The sequence below is a fragment of the Mus caroli genome, chromosome 17 (genome assembly GCF_900094665.2).
Source record: "Mus caroli chromosome 17, CAROLI_EIJ_v1.1, whole genome shotgun sequence".
Taxonomy (NCBI): domain Eukaryota; kingdom Metazoa; phylum Chordata; class Mammalia; order Rodentia; family Muridae; genus Mus; species Mus caroli.
This window is the reverse complement of record NC_034586.1, coordinates 73,140,780-73,149,659: the sequence shown is the minus strand read 5'-3', so window position 1 is coordinate 73,149,659 and position 8,880 is coordinate 73,140,780.

The following is an 8,880-nucleotide window of genomic DNA, read 5'->3' as shown; positions in this document are numbered from 1 at the left end:
TTTTGGGATAGCATTGGAAATGTAATTGAGGAAAATATGTAATAAAATATATTAAAAAATAAAATAAGGGTTTTTTCCCTAAATAAAAAAAATATTAGGAAGAATATGTGGAGAGAGAGAGGGAGAGAGAGAGAGAGAGAGAGAGAGAGAGCTTAGCCTCTTTATTAATAGATATTACATCCCAGAAGACAGACTGCAGATAGTTTGTGGGGAAGAGAAAAAGGATGAGATAGGATGGAGCAAGCGCTTGGCTTCAATTTATGTAAGAACATGATCAGTAAATGCCCAGGCCAGCCTCTACATCTAGTCCTTTTGTTAGTGTTTAAATGTCAAGTGTTTTCTGCATGGCTTCTTGGAATATATTCAGAGATTATGTTAACAAATGTATGAAATTTCAATTCAGATTGTTCTCAGTCTTATCAAAGTGAACTAACATTGTTATATGAGATGTTTTTTATATTTATGGTATAATAAGAACCAGTGTGTGTGTGTGTGTGTGTGTGTGTGAGTGTGTGTGTGTGTGTGTGTGTGTGTGTGTGTGTATGTGCGCTTGTGCATGCAATCCTCGTCCACAGTTCATGGTAGGAGTTAATACATAGTGAATATATAATTAGAGTAATTCATTCTCTTAAAAACATCACACAGTCATAGACTTTTAACAATGCATACTTCCATGTAATCTGTATACGATCATCTCTTTCACATCTAGTAGCTTTGTAGAGCTTGTGCAGCAAGAGTCAAGATCCACATAGACAAATAATATTTTGCCTTCTAACCTCCATAAAGCAGGATAAAATGCCACAGTACATAGACACTGATTGTATCACAAATTTCCCCTCTCACTCCAATCGATATTAGAAAATAACAGGTCAAACAAAATAACAGCGTCAAGACTAGCCTTTCTGAAACAGTTCATTTTATTAATGCATTGTTTTCAGGAAAGGATCCATCAAAATATTAGAAAATTTATATAATGTTAGCAATCCAAATACACGTTTTGAAATTACAGAGTAAGATTATTTTAAAAACCAACAATGGAAACGAAAACCTTCAAAATGGAAGCTTGATAAATCTGGCTGCTAAAGCATAAGAACATGAGAAATCAAACCTACTCCATCTTAGGACTGGCCTCCATCTAAGAGACACTTGTCTATAGCTGAACTCAAGCTACTCCCAAAGTACCAGGAAGGACCCCATGGCGGGTCCTTGGTCCAGACCCCAGGGTTACTCTCTAGCTACTTCCTAACAACTCTCTATCAAGATTAGTCTGATTGTTTCAGACGTACTTTCGTATAGTTTGTGGTTGTTTATGGTTTTGCTTCAGAGCATCCACCTGTTGGCTTACAATAGTCATACAATTAGGTGCTTGCCGGGCTGAAACCCTCTCCCTTGCTCACCATTTCCTATAAACTTTATCCTACTGAGTGTTCTGAGTGCTCAGACTACACCCTCCTGATCTGCTGCACCAGAGATGGCAGTTTGGCCCAACCTCAAGCTTGTAAATAAATACCCTAGTTCGACTGCATCAGTCAGCTTCTTGGTGGTCATTTTGGAGCTTTCAAACAGGCACAACAAACACAGATCCAAGTGTACAAGTCAGACTTGGCTAGAATGTTTATTTGTATGGAGGACTATTCTCATATCAAATCGTATCTTAAATGTTCAGACAGTGAAAACCGGTTATATAATACACTTTTAGTTACTGCCCTCACTTACTTCCCCTACACACACACACACACACACACACACACACACAAATACACATCTCTTACAAATATACATAAAAACACCTTAATAGATTTTATACTGATAGAAAAAATAGATTGGAATAAAATCACTGACCATAGATTGTGTATCACTCTTCTATATGGTAATTGATGGCTTTTAACTATTCACCACTCCTTACCTCTAAATTTTATTTGACTATACCAGACATGTATGTCCTATTTCATGATATATATAAAAAGTAGTTAAAAATGTCATCAAGGGTTTTGACTCCATACCTATGTTCCTATGTGAAAAGGACAAATCAGTTTTATATCCCAGAGAGATTCAACTTAGGAGGAAATTATAATAGTCCATTTGCTCATCTTGAGTGTATAATTTTACTGTGCATGGGTATAGCATACTGAACAACCAAAACCTAGGCTTTAGTAAAGCCTGTGGAGGGATGCTTAAGATATTGCTTAAAGCTTGAGCTTAGCAGGGCTTTTGAAAAGGAGAATCTCATGGGTAAAGGCCTTGGTTTTGAAAGAGAGTATGGTAGCAGAACATACCTGTGTATTTAGCAAAGAGACAGAGACTAATGGGAAACTCAGCTGGACATGCTTGCAGGTGTCAGGTGCAGATGGTCCCTAAGCTTAATAATTATGTTGGCCTTGGTCCTCAGGACTAAGGAAGCCATTAAAGGACTTTAAAAGCATAGCTTAATCAAATTTGCTGTTTCAGTTGATCACTTTGACTGCTGACCATGGAACAAAACAAAGATCAGGAATTAAATCTGAGAAATGTCTGAAGAGATTATTTCGGTAACCCTGCTAAGAAAACTAATAAGTCAGAAAATTGGTGAGAAAAAAAAAGATATTCAAAAATTACACTACAAAAGCTTGGGTGCACTGGGCATGAAGAGTAAGAAAAATGGGATTTTGCTTTGAGCACAGAAAACTTAGCATAACCCACACAATAAGATCTCAGTACAAATAGAAGAAAAATGTTATTAAGACAATGTATGAAGCAATCAAGTTTCATGAGATTTCTAGAACTACCATACAAACAAATCTCAAACCCAATCCAGCACAAATCAGAATAATCTAGGAAGTTGGATAGATGATGTCAAATATAAATACTATTTGGATGTTGCAATGAGTCATGAGTTTACATAGAATTAGGACCCACAAGACATCCTTTTTTTTCCTGTGGCTATTCAAAACTCCTAATAGGATCTACTGAGTCATTTACTGTTACTACATTGTCATTCTACATTGGTGGGTGGGGGTAGTCCTATATACTTTTCTCTGGAAATAAGTGCTGACTCCGAACATTCTTTCTAGAATACTTCCTTTAAGCAAATACCCATTTAAAGGGCAGCTTCTTGGTGAATCTAATAGTATCACTCCAGCAAGGCTCCATTTCTCATTCTTTTTCAACTGATCTACAGACATAATTTTTTTTCTCATGAATGTTTCTGTCTGCAATTTTGGTGCCCATGTCCTGGCAACTAAAAGCACACTGGATTTAGTTGATGTGTCTTCTGAAGTTAATAGTGGCCCATTGCAATTAATATTGAGGATAAACACACTTTTCAACAGTTAATTCCTATATAATTATGGCATTTGGCTGTTGAATCTTATAATTGGTTTTTGGGCAATTTTGATAATACTGTAATCTTATTGGTGAGGTCCAGCAATGAATTAAACAGGAATGGCTCCATCAATATCTTCAGACATGCCTTCAGTAGTAGTGGTAATGACGTAAGTCATCTCGTCTAGTTCTACTGCAATCTGCAAGATAAAAATATTTTTATAAATCCCTTTTGAAATTAAAATAGCCTTAAAACCAAATCTGATAATTATGAAGCAACAGTACAGAAATGCCAATTATAGAGACATTACAATTTCTGTTTCTAGACCTGTATGATTTCTTTTTTCTAAGTTTATTTATTCACTTTACATCCCAATAACAGCCCTCCCAGTGCTCCCTTTTACAGCTCCTCCCCTCCCCCCTTTCTACTTGGAGAAAGGGGAGCTCCCTCTGGTATCACATTCCCCACCCCTGGCACGTTAGTCACTCCAGGTATACTCCTCACTTAGTGACTAAGCATATCTTCTCCCTCTGAGGCCAGACATTGCTGCTTAGTTAGGGAAACTGGATCCACAAGCAAGCAGCCGATTCAGGAGCTGCCTCAACTCCAGTTATTGTTCCTGCATGAAGGAAAAGATGCACATCTGCTACAATGAGCAGTGGCCCTTGGTCTAGTCTGTGCTAGATCTTTAGTTAGTGGTTCCTGGGAGCTACCAAAAGATGCAGGTTATTTGACTCTATGGGTTTTCCTGTGGTGTTCCTCTCATCTCTGGGTTCCTCAATCCTTTCCTTGACTCTTCCATAGGACTCCCAAACTCCATCTAATGTTTGGATGTTCATCCCTGAATCTGTTTTTGTCAGCTGTTGGGTAGAGCCTTTCAAAGGACATTTATGCTAGGATCCTGTCTGCAAGCATAACACAGTATCATTAATAGTGATATAGTTGTCTCTCGTGAGGCTATGTCAGTGCCTGGCAAATACAGAAGTGGATGCTCACAGTCATCTATTGGATGGAACACAGGGCCCCAATGGAAGAGCTAGAGAAAGTACCCAAGGAGCTAAAGGGGTCTGTAACCCTATAGGTGGAACAACAATATGAACTAACCAGTACCCCCAGAGCTCATGTCTCTAGCTGCATATGTCGCCGAAGATGGCTTAAGTGGCCATCATTAAGAAGAGAGGCCCCTTGGTCTTGCAAACTTTATGTGCCCCAGTACAGGGGAATGCGAGGGCCAAGAAGCAGGAGTGGGTGGGTAGGAGAGCCGGGTGGTGGAGGGTATAGGGAACTTTCGGGATAGCATTTGAAATGTAAATAAAGAAAATATCTAATAAAAAAAGCCAAAAAAGCCAAAAAAAAAAAAAGAAAAAAAGAAGAAGAAAGGATTGGCTCTTTAGTTAAGGACCTCCCACTGCATGTATAGTTTGTTAGGGAAACTCCTGGAATAGGGCAAGACAGAAAGTAGTCTTAGCTTCAAGTAGAAGCAATAACTCTATTCTGCAGTGATGTGATTGGAGGAATATTTGAATTTACGAAAACACTATATAAACTCTATCTCAACTTTCTATTGGAGTATTTGTGTTTCAAAGATAAAGCAGAAGATACTAAAATGTGCAGCTTGAGTACTATGAACAATTAAATTAAGCATTCATTATAATATATAGAAATAAGTGTACAGGACATGTATTATTGTCTATATTCAGTATCTCCCTGCTCCTTAGCAATGAGGGGAGACAATGATAAGTTCTGTTGTACTCATTCTATGGAATGCCTATTGTATTGATGTGACAGATATAAGGAGTTTATGTTAGGAAGACTTCCACTAAATCTCCACAATCCTGCTCTTGGTATTTCTTTTACTGCCTAGGAAGATGAAGAGGTCTTAGATGATTAACCTGTGCTTATAGGATTGGGGATGTATGGCTATTGTAGGCTGTCTCAGAAGTAAACCCATTTAGAAAATCAAATAAGAGAAATAGAGAATTTTGAGTTTTCAGTGAAAGAAAAGTTGTTTGGAGGTGTATGTGGAAGCTCGTGTTTTCCGTTTGAAGTAGTTTAATAACTGATGGATTCCCATTCAGGTTACATTCTTCCTGAAACCTGACACAAAAATGGAAAGATATAAAATAGTCAGCAATCTATATAGTGTAATAAAGACAGATGATAGATAAACTAGCAAAACAATAGATCCTCAAATAGATAAAAATGGCAGATGGTAGGTAAATAGATTATAGAGATGACAGATTGTAAGATAGATGGATAGATGGAATTATGTACACACATATGTGTACACACACACACACAATCTAAGGTGTTAACACAACAAAACTAAACCAAACATTAATAAATGCCCAGCACAACATCTTTGCAAGTATGTGTTTGAAATCTACAGGCAGGGGTGTAGCAGCATGCTTCAATGGAAGCAAAGAGCAGACAATTCAATAGAAAAAGCTGTTTTCTTTTCCAGGACAATTCAAATTGCCTGCCCAAGATTAATTTTTACAGTGAGCCATAAGACTTGACAAAAACTCATGCTGTGTGTGAATTCATTTTCAGATCTACAACATGAATCTGAAACAATTTAAATTTAAGTTCAAACTAAAATTCTTTTTAACATATCTTAGATGGTTTCAATTTCTTACTTGGTCATCTACATTATTTTATTGTTTCTTCATTCTTTTTCTTTTCTATTTTTGCTTTTTTTTTCTTTGTAATTGGCCTTATCTTCATAAAATGTGTTATCACTTTAAGTAAGAGATAAAGACATTGATTGTTAAACTACTTAATGCTATGCCTAAGGGACCACAGGAAGTTTCCTGCAAGCCAAAGAGCATTACTTCCAGTGGCTGTCATCCACACCTGCTGAGTTCATCTTCTTGTTATCTGCATGAAGAAAGTTTGATAGAATTACAGTATAACTTGTAAGAGTAAAAAAGATTTTTTCTTGTTTATTTTTTGATATATTTTGTCTCCTTTATTCTCTAAAATATAGAAGCATAATGGAGTCTGTAGAAAAAGTGAGAAAAAGGCAATTCACATATTCTAGACATTATGGAGGGGATATATAAAGCCTCTACAATGACATGCAATACATACATACATACGTATATATATGTGTGTGTGTGTGTGTGTGTGTGTGTAATGTGGTATCAACTGGGGTTTATATTTCATTTTTTCTTGTACTAAAAGGAAAAACTAATGGTCACCCAATGTAGGATATTTTGCAATTAAGAACATATTTATTCACTCATTTATCTAATCAACATTTCTTGTATATCTGTAATCACACACAGTTCCTACCATGTAAACTTTCACACAGGCTAGGGGAACTCATAGTATTAAAACCCAGTTTCCTTTCAAAGATAAGAAATAGTGCATAGGGAGTATATGGAAATCTAATTTTAAGAAATAAAAAGCACTGATTCCAGTCATCCTGTTTTCATCCTCCCCCAGGCCAACCACAAAATTTATTCCATTTCTTCTTCCCAGGAAAAGCCATACATCTACCCTAGAGCCCTCTTTGATACTAAGCCTCTCTGGGTCTGTGGTTTGTAGTATGGTTATCTTTACTTAAAAACTAATATCGAATTGCAATTGAGTACATAGTATATTTGTCTTTCTGGGTTTGTGTGGCTATTTTTGGAAGGGACATGGAGGAGCAGTGGTTCTAGGCCAGAAAGGAGATGAAGAGCTTGGGAGAAGAAGGGGGAGTGGAGGCTGCACTCGGGTTGTGGAATGTATTGTATGAGAAAAGAATGAAGGAAAAAAATACATTTTTTTTAAATTAGGTATTTTCTTCATTTACATTTTCAATGCTATCCCAAAAGTCCCCCACTCCCCTACCCACCCACTCCCACTTCTTGGCCCTGGCGTTCCCTTGTACTAAAGCATATAAAGTTTGCAAGACCAAGGGGCCTCTCTTCCCAATGATGGCCGACTAGGCCATCTTCTAATACATATGCAGCTAAAGACACGAGTTCCTGGGGTACTGGTTAGTTAATATTGTTGTTCTACCTATAGGGTTGCAGACCCCTTTAGCTTCTTGGGTACTTTCTTTAGCTCCTCCATTGGGGGCCCTGTGATCCATCCAATAGCTGACTATGATCATCTACTTTTGTGTTTGCTAGGCCCCAGCACAGCCTCACAAGAGTCAGTTATATCAGGGTCCTTTCAGCAAAATCTTGCTAGTGTATGCAATGGTGTCAGCGTTTGGAGGCTGATTATGGGATGGATTCCCTGGGTATGGCAGTCTCTAGATGGTCCATCCTTTCCTCTCAGTTCCAAACTTTGTCTTGGTAACTCTTTCCACAGGTGTTTTGTTCCCCATTCTAAGAAGGGGAAAAGGGTCTACACTTTGGTCTTCGTTCTTCTTGAGTTTCATGTGTTTTGCAAATTGTATTTTGATATGTACTCACTGATAAGTGGATATTAGCCCAGAAACTTAGAATACCCAAAAAATACCTTTTAAAAGTCTACGATATAAGAAATAAAAATCACAAAGTCAGAAGAAGAATTCTTTCTAATTGTTGTGACTATCCATATCTATAGCCTGAGAACTTGGGATATAGGGAATAGTGGATTAGGAGTTTAAGGACTTCTTTGGCTACACAGCAAATGTGAACCCAGCATGCTAGGGATAAATGAGTCTCCTTTAAATACCAAAACAATAAACAAACAAAAGACCAATTGCTTCCAGGAACAAATTTCAAATATTTTAGTAATAGGCAACCACTGTAATAAGCAAATTCATCTTATACTGGAAGAAGGAAAATTTTAGATGAATTAGTGGAATTCATCCTATCAAATAGACGAATGAAACAGACTGAAAATCTAGACCAGTTTGAGATTGAGTTAAGTGCCAAAGATGAGTACTGCTTCTAGCCTTAGGATTGGATATTAGCACTGGGAATAAAATAGATCTAGGAAATAATGTTGCCTGCTGTAAGGAACAAAAATGTACAAGAACAAAGTAAGACATATGCCACTATATTCCAAAACTATTTTGCAATATCAGCATAGGATTACTGTAGAGTTATAGCTCTAAACCTTTGGATCACAACCATGTTAGGGATCATGTATTAGATATTCCATGTATCAGAAATATACTTTACAATTCATAACACTCACAAAATTACACTCATGAAGTAGCAATAAAATAATTTTAAGTTTAGGGGCTACCACAACACAACTGTATTAAAGGAATGCAGAATTACGCAGGTTGAGAACTATTGACATAATGATTCCATTCAAAAACCTGAATGATTAAGCATGCTGATTAAATGGAAAAGAATTAAATTGTGATCTTGTTTAAAATTAATGAGAATACTGGTGGTATTTTCTTTTTCTAAATCTAAGTGATACCATTCGTTCTCGTTTTCAGATGACAATAAAATAAGCTTCTTTGCTTTCATGCCTTATTCTGGACGTATGGTTGACTGTCACACCTGAATGTCTACATGGATATGTTTAAAGCATATTCTTCTCTTGATTCATTCTTATTGAAACATTGCACTCAAATCACAATTTGAGGCCTTTTAATTTTCTTCAAAAAAAATTTTTTTTAAAGATTTCTTTTTTTTTTT